General features: G+C 51.1%; 1 protein-coding gene across 9 annotated transcripts in view; it reads left to right on the forward strand.

Moving 5' to 3' along the window:
- Grip163 (gamma-tubulin complex component 6) overlaps positions 1-13,333 on the forward strand; it is a 212,119-nt gene that overhangs the window by 38,293 nt on the left and 160,493 nt on the right. The gene's annotated exons all lie outside the window — the stretch shown is intronic.

The following is a 13,333-nucleotide window of genomic DNA, read 5'->3' on the forward strand; positions in this document are numbered from 1 at the left end:
TTTTTTGGGGAGGCACAAGGTGTTCGATATAGAATCGTCCTTGTGTAGAATAAAGGGTAAGAAAGTGCCCAGAAGGCTTAGAAGCAACCTGGCATACAACAAATTTCGCCGTGTTGTACGTGTACGTGATAAAAGGCAGCACGTCATCCCACTTCTTGTGATTGGAGGAAAAATACACGGCAAGCAGGTTGATCAGCGTTCTGTTTGTCTATTCAACAAGGCCGTTTGTCTGCGGATGATACTGTGTAAAATGACGGAACTGTGTTGTGCACATGTGAAGTAATTCTTCAACGGCACCAGCAGTGAACTCGGGGCCACGGTCACTGAAAATAACACACGGTAGGCCATGGAGAAGAACCACAGAGTGGAGCAAGAAGACTGCCACTGAAGCAGCGGTAGAAAAGGGAATGGATGCGGTTTCGGCATACCGCTTAAGATGATCCACGCAGATGATTATCCAACGGTTCTTATTGTTATATAACGGAAATGGACCCAGAATGTCAATTCCTACTTGTTCAAAAGGCATGCTGTGTTGTGTTAATCGCTGAAGGGGACCTGGTGTTGTGGTGGCCGAGCGCTTGAAGCGTTGGCACGTCTCGCAGCTAGCGACGTAACGCTTCGTTGTTTCATACATCTTGGGCCAGTAAAAGCGTTCCTGCGTGCGATGCAGCGTTCGTATAAAGCAAAATGACTAGATGTCGCATCGTCATGCATAGAACGTAGTACATCAGAGCGAAGGCTCTCGAGGACAACTAACAGAAAACGTGCTCCAGGTATGGAGTAGTTAGTCTTGTAGAGCAACTTGTCTTGAACCGTAAAGCGACCACTGTGTTGGGAGGTACGGATCCAGGTTGACATCGTTGCGTTGTTCTCTCTGGAAGTCAGCCGCGTCGGGGAATGTGCTTGTAACAGCAGTAGAGCAGTCGTCAAAATTCTCAGCATCGCAGTCGGTCGTCGCAAGAGGAATCCGGGAGAGGCAGTCTGACACAGCGTGACGACGGCCACTCTTGTACAACATTGTAAAGTCTTATTCCTGAAGTTGCAGCGCCCAACGTGCGAGGCGGCCAAAGGGATCACGCAAATCGACCAACCAGCATAACGAATGATGATAGGTAATTATCTTAAATGGCCTCCCATAAAGATAGCAACGAAACTTCTGCACGGCGAAAAACAACTGCCAGACATTCCTGTTTTGTAACTGTGTAATTGCGTTCAGATTTGCTCAGGCAATGGCTGGCATATGCCACGACATGCTCTGCGCCACTGTGACGACGTACAAGCACCGCTCCTACGCCGGTATCACTAGCGTCAGTGTGGACCTCAGTCGGGCAAGATGAATCGAAGCGACGCAACAGTGGTGCTGACGTTAGTACAAACTGGAGTTGGAAGAATGCGGCATCACACACTGGTGTCCAGTTGAAGGTCGCATCCTGTTGCAAGGTGCTTGTCATCGGGTACACGATCTCCGCAAGTCGTGGAACAAAATGACGGAAATGTGAGCATAGGCCTACTAGGCCTACAAGTGAGTGAAGTTCTCAGGCAGACTGTGGTGGTTTGAAAGAGCTCACTGCTTCTATCTTGCGAGGATCGGGTCTGACGCCATCCTTGTCGACTAAGTGCCTCAGCACCAGAGTTTGACGTTCACCAAAGCGACATTTTTTTAAATTCAGAACCAGCCCAGCTTTTTCTATGCAGTTGAGTACAAGACTGAGATGGTTGTTATTTTCTTCAAACGTGCGACCAAAGATCACAGCATCGTCAAAGTAGCAGATGCATATTTCTCATTTCAGACCACGTAATACTGTGTCCATAAATCGTTCAAAGGTCGCAGGAACGTTACAAAGGCCAAAAGGCATTACATTAAATTCAAGTAGGCCATCTGGAGTTACGAAAGCAGTCTTTTCTTTGTCGCGGGGTTCCATAGGTATTTGCCAATAACCAGATCGCAAATCAAGCGTTGAAAAATAAGAGGCAGCATGCAAGCAGTCTATGAAGTTATCAATCCCCGGTAAGGGATATACATCTTTCTTCGTCACAGTGTTTAGACGCCTGTAATCTATGCAGAATCTCCAGGGACCATCCTTTTTCCTGACAAGAATTACCGGGGCTGCCCACGGGCTGGACGACTCTTACACGACACCTTTGTTCAGCATGTGCTTTACTTGTTCGGTGATAACTCTGCGCTCAGAGGATGACACTCAATAGAGCTTTTGGCAGATGGGGTGTGCAGAGCCGGTGTTTATTCTGTGACGAGCGCAGGGCGAGGGTAACTGAAGGGGTGCATCTCTATGTTTGAAGTTGAGAGCAGCAACATGCTGGGAAAGGACCTGTACCAGCGCTTGCCATTCTGTTGTACTGAGAGCCTTGCTGATCATACCGAGCATTAGATCTTCATTGTGGAGAATATCGCAAGGAGAGGAAGAGATGGTTAGGTCCGCAACTAGTGCCGCTATCGAGCTGCGTGAGCCCTCATCGAAGAGAACGACCTCCATCCCCCGAGGAAGCACAACCGGCATGGCAGAACAGTTCAGTGCCCACAATGTTGCTACTCCTTTTGTTTCACACAACAGAACAGGGCACAAATATGTCTTCATAGAACAGTTCTTGGGCAGAGGCCCCACTACAAGGTCAACACAAGCAGCATCAACCACTGTGGAAGAGACTCGAACGGGTGTCAGGCACCAACATGGTGCTATCACTTCATCAATCACACCAAGTGTGTTCCTGTCTCCGCCACGGTAGCCTTCTTCTGAAAGCGATGGGAGAAACAAATTGTTTAATGATATCTCCCCACTACCACAATCGACAGAAGCACCGCATTGCTCCGGAAAATTGATACCAAGAATGATATCGTGCGAACAACGAGATCGAACCAGAAATTTGGATACAAATACCTCCCAGCCAATGAAACACTGACAACACCTACACCAAGAGGATGAAGCTACTCGTTGCTTACACCACGAAAGGTAATAGTATCGTTCCATGAAAACATGACTTTGCGACTTAAGCGGTTTCTGAAGGCGAGGCTCATCACTGACACAGTCGCCCCAGTGTTAACTAACGCCATCGTCGGTATTCCATCTATCAACACATTCACTTTGTTTTTGAGCATAATGCCACGTTCCATTTCTCAAGTTTTTGTTATCGTCCCAAAACACCACACGATTCTCAGCGCAAACCGCGCCTGCAGTTTTCGAGAAGGTTCCGGACTGTAGTAGATCATTTCGATAAGATCACGCCCACTGTGCGAACGGTACAGATTGTTCTGGAACCTACGCCACCGCCAGCAATAACGCTAGAACATTCGACGGCAAGAGTATAAATGCCGACGCGCTTCGCCGCTTGTCAGTTGTTGATCGAAGGCCGACGCTCCGTTCGCCGCTATCAGTCCGAGACTGCTATCTGTGCGAGACTGCTGCTGTAATTGGACTTTCCGTTTACCGGGCACAGGTTCGCCCAAATAAACAGTTAAATCCCAACACGAAGTCTCCTATATTCGGCCACGTCACGACCCCGTGACATCTGGTGGAGGTGCTGCTTCGTTCATGTACTGGACGCCCCCGTCAAGCCGTGAACCCAGCCCACGTCGCGGAGAAGACACCGACGCCAACCAGGAGCAGCGAACAAGCCGCCGACAGCAAGGGCTACCACCGGAGTACGGGCTTCTACAAGACAAGGCGTGGAAGACCAAGGCCATGACCGCGACTGCAGCGACAATGACAACCGCAGCGTCCCAGCCCACGACGGTCATGCATCAACCCAGGGAACCACCAATTTTCCATGGGTCATCGTTCGAAGACCCGGAGTCCTGGCTAGAAACATACGACCGTGTGGCCGCCCTCAACCACTAGGACCATGACGAAAAGCTGCGTCGTGTGTTCTTCTATTTGGAAGACACCGCAAGGACCTGGCTCGAAAATCGGGAGTCCACGCTCCGAACATGGGATGTTTTCTGCGGCGCATTCCTGCAAACGTTCGCGAGCATCGCTCGCAAGGAGAGGGCCGCTGCTTTATTAGAGACCCGGGTTCAGCTACCAAATGAAAATGTCGCCATTTTCACAGAAGAAATGACCCGACTATTTCGTCACACTGACCCAGACATGCCTGAGGAGAAAAAAGTTCGTTTCCTCATGCGAGGGGTCAAACAGGAGCTCTTCGCGGGACTGATGAGGAATCCACCGAAAACCATCCAAGAACTTGTAGCCGAAGTGACCACAATCGAAAAGACCCTGGACATGCGCACCAGACAATATAATCGTCAACTGACTGCAGACTGTGCTGCTGCTCAAGCCAGTAACTCCGGAGACCTGCGTGAAACGATCCGAGCGATCGTGCGGGAAGAGCTGCGCAAGCTGTTGCTTTCGGCGCAGCTTCAAATGGATTCAATCGCCGACATTGTGCGAGAAGAAGTTCGGCAATCGCTTCAAATTCCCCACGCACCGCTGCCCGAGCCGGAAGCTATGAGCTACGCCGCTGCACTGCGCCACAACGCTCCTCCCCGTCCAAGCTAAAACACCGCCCCATCGCACTTCCGTCGACAGATGCCACCGCCGCCACCACCCCCACCGACGTCATACCGTTCGCCAGCGGCCCAGCGCAGTGCACCGAGGAAGACTGACGTCTGGCGCACCCCTGACCATCGCCCGCTCTGTTACCACTGCGGCGAGGCCGGACACACATACCGCCATTGCCAGTACCGACAGATGGGACTGCGTGGCTTCGCCGTCAATGCACCGCGTCCACAGCCAGGAGAACGACCACGTGACATCGCCGACTACCTGACAGGAACTCGGTGGACACCACGAAGACCTTCGCGTTCGCCGTCGCCCAGCCGCCGCACGTCACCGCACCACCGGCAGTACTCTGGCCCAACGCGGGGCCGGTCTCCTAGCCCATATCCGGGAAACTAAGGGCAGCAACCGGTGGAGGTGCGGTTGCTGTGCGACGAACTACCGAAGATCCTCCTCCGACGACGACGCCGCGACGGAGCTTTCCGAACACAACGCCAACCAGGCAAAGCCCTGACGGCGAAAGCTCACTTACCGAAGGTGGCCTGACGACGCAACATGGAAGCAGCGGAACAAGCCGACGCAGCCGTGACCCGAAGCCACACCCTAACTGTAATGCGAGACGGCGAACTAGTGACCTCGACGTTCTTAGCGACAGCCACAGTGTGACCGCTCTCGTCGATACTGGAGCCGACTATTCTGTCATCAGTGGGTCGTTTGCCGCGAAGTTAAAGAAAGTTAGGACAGCTTGGAAAGGCCCTGAAATCCGCACAGCTGGAGGCCATCTCGTAACGCCTGCAGGAATCTGCACAGCGAGAGTCACCATTAACAGCCGTATTTATCCTACAGACTTCGTAGTCCTACAGCGTTGCTCGAAAGATGTCATCCTTGGCATGGACTTGTTATGCCTCCATGGTGCTGTCATCAACCTAAAAACAAAGTCGATAACGTTATCCACAGAAGAAGCACTACCGCTGCGCACGCCGTCAGGACACCATGTCTTGAATGTGCTGGAAGAACAAGTCACCATTCCGCCTCGCTCAAGCGTCATTATTTCAGTCGGCGCTCCTAAATCACCTGACTTCGAAGGCGTCGTTGAAGGCAGTCAGCATCTGTTGGTCGCCCGAAATATTTGCGTCGCAAGAGGAATTGCAGAGCTGCGGGGAGGCAAAGCAACGGTTATGCTCACGAATTTCAGCAATGAGTACAAACATGTGAACAAAGGAACAACGGTCGCATACATCGAAGAAATTATCGAAGCCACCAGTGCTTTCGCCCTCGCCGATTCTGCGGAACCTGCTCAGAGGAACCAAGCCCCTCCCATAGCTTTCAACGTCAATCGCAGACTTCCGAACGATAAGCAAGAACAGCTCAAGGCCCTGCTCCTACAGTACGAAGATTGCTTTTCGTCGTCATCGAAAATTCGGCAGACCCCAATCACGAAACATCGCATCATAACCGAAGAAAATGCCAGACCACTCCGTCAGAGTCCGTACAAAGTTTCGACGTGAGAACGTGAGGCCATGAAGAGACAAGTTGATGAAATGCTGCGGGATGACATTATCCAGCCGTCCAAGAGTCCATGGGCATCCCCCGTGGTGTTAGTGAAGAAAAAAGGATGGGACCCTACGTTTCTGCGTCGATTATCGCCGCCTGAACAAAATCACAAGAAAGGACGTGTATCCTCTCCCACGAATAGACGACGCACTTGATCGGCTCCATAACGCCAAGTACTTTTCGTCAATGGACCTCAAGACTGGCTATTGGCAAATCGAAGTCGACGAAAGAGACTGAGAGAAGACGACGTTTATAACACCGGACGGCCTCTTCGAGTTTAAGGTGATGCCCTTCGGCCTTTGCTCAGCGCCTGCAACTTTTCAACGCGTTATGGTCACAGTACTGGCAGGATTGAAGTGGCAGACTTGCCTTGTGTACTTGGACGACGTCGTGTTTTCCTCGAGTTTCGACGAGCATCTTCGGTGCCTTGAAGCTGCACTTCAAGCCATCAAGACTTCCGGACTCACACTGAAGCCAGAAAAGTGCAGATTTGCACATGAGGAGCTCTTGTTTCTGGGGCACGTTATCAGCAAGTCTGGAGTTCATCCCGATCCACGGAAAACAGCCGCCATCGCCGACTTCCCGCCGCCCACTGACAAGAAAGCCGTGCGCCGATTTCTGGGCCTGTGCGCCTATTATAGGCGGTTCGTGAAAAACTTCGCCCGCATCGCCGATCCTCTCACAAACCTTACCAAGGCCGACGTGGAGTTCAAGTGGGAAACGTCACAGGAACACGCTTTCCAGGAGCTTAAGCATCGCCTCCAGACGCCTCCATTACTTGCCCATTTCGACGAATCCGCCGAGACATAAACATACACTGACGCAAGCAGCGTAGGTCTTGGTGCCGTTCTTGTGCAGAGGAGGGCTGATGGACTTGAAAGGGTTATTAGTTACGCCAGCCGATCGCTATCCAAAGCAGAAGCAAATTATCCCACAACAGAAAAGGAGTGCCTCGCCATCATCTGGGCTACGTCGAAATTTCGCCCCTACCTCTACGGCAGGCCCTTCAAAGTTGTGAGCGACCACCACGCCTTGTGTTGGCTAGCCACCTTGACGGACCCTTCAGGTCGCCTCGCACGATGGAGCCTGAGACTTCAAGAATACGACATTACTGTCATTTACAAGTCCGGCAAAAAACACTCCGACGCCGACTGTCTCTCTCGTGCGCCTGTCGACCAACCGCTACCCGACGACCCGGATGACGACTACTTCTTGGGAATGATAACTACAGACGACTTCGCTGAACGACAGCGGGCCGACCCGGAACTTAAGGCCCTAATAGAATACCTCGAAGGCAGGACCGCCGAAGTCCCGAAGGTATTCAAGCGCGCACTTGCGTCGTTCTTCCTACGAAACGGTCTTCTACAAAAGAAAAACTTTTCACTGCTTCGAGCTAAGTACCTCCTTGTGGTGCCTTCAGCTCTGCGACCAGAACTTCTGCAGGCCCTGCACGACGATCCGACGGCAGGGCACCTCGGTGTTCCCTGCACGGTCGCGAGGATACAAGAAAGGTACTACTGGCCACGTCTTACCACCAACGTCACTCGTTATGTGAGGACCAGCAACGCAAGACACCGCCAACAAGGCCAGCGAGACTTCTGCAGCCAATCGAACCACCTCGCCGACCATTCCAGCAGATTGGTATGGGCCCACTGGGGCCGTTCCCGACGTCGGCTTTCGGAAACAAGTAAATTGTGGTAGCTACCGACTACGTCACCCCCTACGCCGAGACAAAAGCCCTGCCCACAGGCAGTGCATCCGAGGTAGTTAAGTTCTTCGTCGAGAATATCGTCCTACGTCACGGCGCCCCGGAGGTCCTCATCACCGACAGAGGAACGGCATTTACTGCTGACCTAACTTAAGCGATCTTGGCATACAGCGAGACAAACCACCGCCGGACGACAGCGTACCACCCACAGACCAATGACCTCACCGAGCGGCTAAACAAGACGATCGCCGACATGCTGGCAATGTACGTTGATGACGAACACAAGACGTGGGACGCCATTCTTCTGTACGTGACCTTCACATACAACACGGCGGTGCAGGAGACGACGCAGATATCTCTATACAAATTGGTCTACGGAAGGAGCCCGGCAACGACGCTCGATGCCATGTTACCCAACGTCACCGACGAAGAAAACCTCGATGTGAGCGAGTACCTTCAACGCGCCGAAGAAGCCCGACAACTTGCGCGTCTCCGTATCAAGAATCAACAGACGACCGACAGCCACAGTTACAACCTTCGACGACGCTTCGTAGAATACCATCCCGGTGAACGTGTTTGGGTGTGGACGCCGATACGCCGACGGGGACTAAGTGAAAAGCTTCTGCGACGGTACTTCGGACCGTACAGGGTGGTTCGACGTCTCGGCCCACTTGTTTACGAGGTTGTCCCCGACGGCGTCACGAACTCTCAACGACGCCGATCGCGACCTGAAGTCGTCCATGTCGCGCGCCTCAAGCCGTTTCATGCGCGTTAACAAACTGAAACAGTGTTTTTTTGTATTATTGTTGTATCGTAATTTATTCATTGTACTTTCTTGCATTATTATTGTACATTCATCTTTAGTTAAAGCATCGGGACCATGCCTTTTTTTCAGAGGGGGACAATGCCACGTTCCATTTCCCAAGTTTTTGTTATCGTCCCAAAACACCACACGATTCTCAGCGCAAACCGCGCCTGCAGTTTTCGAGAAGGTTCCGGACTGTAGTAGATCATTTCGATAAGATCACGCCCACTGTGGGAACGGTACAGATTGTTCTGGAACCTATGCCACCGCCAGCGATAACGCTAGAACATTCGACGGCAAGAGTATAAATGCCGACGCGCTTCGCCGCTTGTCAGTTGTTGATCGAAGGCCGACGCTCCGTTCGCCGCTATCAGTCCGAGACTGCTATCTGTGCGAGACTGCTGCTGTAATTGGACTTTCCGTTTACCGAGCACAGGTTTGCCCAAATAAACAGTTAAATCCCAACACGAAGTCTCCTATCTTCGGCCACGTCACGACCCCGTGACAATAACAGGCAGAGGCATATCTTGAAAAGACCGTCCGACGACCTCACCTCCATTGGCCGCGGGTGCTAGTTTCCCTACGGTGGAGAGGAAGAACGAGGCAGAGGAGACGCGAGGAACGAGAACAGTTAGATGGTGGTGTCGAATTCTGCTCGGATGATGCCAAATTACTGCGTCTTGTCTCGCGTGAAAAACGGTCCCTTGAAAACAAGTCAGTCGTCCGCAGGTCATATGAAGCACCGGGTCTTGGTGGCGGAAACATGGCTGGTGCTCTTCGGGACAGGCGGCGTTGTTGGCAGCAATACCGAGGGATATGCCCAGTGAAACCAGTTGTAGCACACGGGAGAGTTGCCGTTTATACTATATTCATGGAAACGAATCCCGGGCCACTGCTGTCGGCCAGGAAGTTCATTATCACGCGAGTAATGGGTTTCTACCACTCTCTGGAATCCATTGTATTGGTTGTAAGTGTCATCTTGGTAGTAAGGTTGGTGCTGTCCTTGCTGTAGCGGGACGTAGTTCGGCTCATAGTTCTGAGTATAAGAACCCGGCAGTCCTCGTCGTGATCGAGTGTCATAGGCAGGGCCTATGTCATAGAGACGTGGCTGATACCGAGGCGCGGTATCAGTATCCTCAATGTCTTCCCCCACACGGTGCGAAGAGAATGAAGCAACTTTTCGCTCGAACTCTGGTGGCAGGTAGGGAGGATGAGTGCTTGGGTGGTGTGCCACTTGCGTGAACAGACCGAGTTCTTTATGTACTATTCGCCGGATCGTTGACGCAAGATCAAGCGGCTGGTTGTTCTTTATACTTGCGATAGTCGTCACATTGACTAGCCTGTCGAACTTCTGCGTGATGTGCCTGGTCTTCAGTTGCACAAAAGTGCGACAATGGCGAATGACATCAGCGACAGATGTCAGGGCGTCTTTCGCATTGAGGGAACTGTGAACATCCTCGGTGATTCCTTTTAGTATGTGCCTCACTTAGTCTTCCTCAGACATTCTGAAGTCAATTATCCTACATGACATTATAACTGCCTCAATGTAAGTCGTGCAAGTTTGGCCTGGCACTTGCGCACATTGCATTAGCGTCTGTTCTGCTCTTTTCTTTTTTGTTGTGCGGTCTTCGAAACGCTCTTTGATCTCGGAAACGAATCTGTCCCACGTCGTTACAGTTTCCTCGCAATTCTCGTACCACACTAACGCAGTATTCGTCAGAAAGAACGTGACGTATGAAAGCTGAGAAGCGGCATCTCATTTGTTGGCACGCTCACCCGTTTGTAATGGATGAGCCAAACCTCGACGTCTTCATCTGGTCTGCCGGCGAAAGGACGAGCATCTCTCAGTTGTGGAGCCAGACTTGTTGGCGCTGAAGTCGTGAGGGGTCGATGTTTATCTGCGTTGTGGGACATGTCCAGCCCAGATGGATTCGATGGAAGTCCAGCAGGGCGACGGCTCCATCGAAGAACTTGTGGTTCACCCTCCATCTTCCGGTGTCGATTACCCAGCACGCCCACCACAACTCTTACGGCGAGTTGTGATGAAATGGTTTTTATTTACAAAACGTGAACGAGGGTCGTTTGCGGTAGCGCACTGCGATCTTGCCAAGCCTCTTCGTCTTCCTTCCTTTCTCTTCTCTTCCTTTCACATGTCCGTAAGAATATATATATATATATATATATATATATATATATACACACACACACACACACACACACACACACAAACACACACACACACACACACACACACACACACACACACACACACACACACACACACACACACACACACACATATACCGTATAAAGCGGACTATAGGTCGAGTGGGAATATAGGTCAACCCCCAAGTTCAGGTTACCGAAAAAGAAAAAAAGGGAAAACAACTTAAATCTGCCGAACCACATTTGTTTGTGAAATGGCCGCACCACACCCCGATTGTCGGAGCACCCCTCAATCACCATCGCAACTGGATCCTATTCGTCCGACGAAGCACCACTGTTCTCCGAAGACGAGAGTTTGTCGCTGGCCGCCTCCCACAGTGCGTCGCCCTCTGTGCCATCCAGCGAGTTGCTGAAGCAACATTTCTTGAAAGCCTTTTCCACCATGGAATCTGGCAAAAAACGCCAGGCGGAAAGCATCCAACCACAAACAGTCACAAGCGGAGGCCTCTGTAGGCGGCCTGTCGGTGTCTTGGATGTCGCCGGACATTCACTCTTGGTACTCCAGTCGCACTCGGTTCTTGAACGGCTTGTTCAGCGCAACGTCGAGCGGCTGGAGGGTGGACGTCATACCACCTGGTATCACGGCGAGGTCCATTTTCCCGTCGCCGAGCGCGCGTTTCACAGGGTTGGTCAAGTGACCACGAAACGCATCCAACACCAGCATGCTGCGTAGACGCAGCAGTGCAATTGCCCGACGGTTCCACACGACTCTTATTCATTCGAGCATCATGGTCTCGTCCATGTATCCCTTTTTGTTGACGCAAAAGACAATACCGGGCGGGAACACTTCCTTCAACATTGTCTTGCGTTTGAAAATGATGAAGGGCGGAAGCTTTCTACCATCTGCCGTGCATGCCAGCATGACGGTGAAGTGCGAGTGCTTATTTCCAGTGGACAACAGCTTTACATCTTTGGCGTCGCGCTGCATGATCGTGGTCGACGAAGACATGTCAAACCACGCGGGGGTCTCATCGGCGTTGCCAATCTACTCCATCATGTAGTTGTTCTGCTCCAGAAGCCGGTTCGCGAAGCGCTGAAAGTTATAAGCTTGTCCTCGAACTCCTCGGGCAACTTCTTACAGATGGATGTGCGCTGCCGAAGAGAAAATCCTTTTCATCGCATAAATCGACACACCCAATAGTTTGGTGCACGAAACTCTTCTCTCATGAGCCTAGCTTCTCGAGCGAGTTCCACGGCTTTCTTGCGAATGGTATCCACGGTCACTTGCAGCGAGCGCGCACGAACTTCCCGCACAAAGTGCGCTAACTTATCCTCCAGCTGCGGATGAACAACACTTCGTCGGCGAAACGACATTTTTCGAAGATTGCACATCTGCAGCTTCTCTTTCTGCGCCCTCTAATAGCGCACGCTTTTTTTTCAATACACCAAAGCGGCGCTGAGCAGCCATATTCCCGTTGGCTTCTGCGAACTCAACAACATTTAGTTCAGTTCAAACGCAGCTGAGTACTGCCTCCTCGTACCGCTACTCATATTGACTGAACGAAAAAAAAATACCACTAAAAATGCAGCGCAGTTTCAAGCGGAGCGAAAACTCTGAACAGATCGGAAGCAAATCATGAACACAAGAAAACAGACAGAGAGAAAAGAAAAACAGCCTGCAGTTGGATTTGGATGCGGTTGTGGCCGCGCCCGGCTTCTCAAGCACATGCAAGCCACATGTTGCCAGACAGCGGTGCACTTTCGGCTAGACACCGCTATATTAGAGGAGGGGCGACTTTAGGTCAATTTTTTATTGAAGATATCTCGACTTATATTCCGGTTTATACAATACATATTGTTTCCCTACTGTTCAAAACTATTCAGACTTTTTGAAAACAATTACAGTTAACATCTAAGAATCGGATGTTAACTGTAATTACTATATAGATAACTGCGGCAAAACTGCCTTCAAGGCTCCGCTAGAATTGCACATGTATTGAATTAAAAAAATGCTGGTTCCAACATGGGGATGATAGATGTGACAATGTGTGCTTTTTGGACCTCAAATTTGGGCATGAAGTACGAAAAATGGGACGCTGAAGCTTCTTAGCATCCAAAATTTCTGATTTTTATATATATATATATATATATATATATATATATATATATATATATTAGCCTCTGCTTCGATGAATGCAACATTTTACCCACATCGCTAGTGTGGTGGGCTGTTCGGAGCTCTCCCACGGCTCCACCAGTGGGTACCTTTGTCGACCGTGTCTGCTTGCGACACCTTGTGCGCACTCGAATGGTCCTGCGAAGTCATCATGAGACGCACGTGTCTATGAGCACAGCGAGCCGGCACTTTGATCTTCGTCTTCTACCTTTCTCTCAGTGTCACCCGCCAGAGCCCCACCTGGTTGCTGATGGTTCCTTCCCATTGACGACCTGGACTGCTAACGGACCCTTTCGTTTCTGGACCTGAACACTTGTATATACTCTCTCATCGTTTTCATTCGGGGGGGGGGGGGGGGGGGAAAGCAATTATGTAGCATCATCATCATTGCCATTCATCATCATATCAATTTC

The sequence above is a fragment of the Rhipicephalus microplus genome, chromosome 9, assembly GCF_043290135.1.
Source record: "Rhipicephalus microplus isolate Deutch F79 chromosome 9, USDA_Rmic, whole genome shotgun sequence".
Classification (NCBI taxonomy): Eukaryota; Metazoa; Arthropoda; class Arachnida; order Ixodida; family Ixodidae; genus Rhipicephalus; species Rhipicephalus microplus.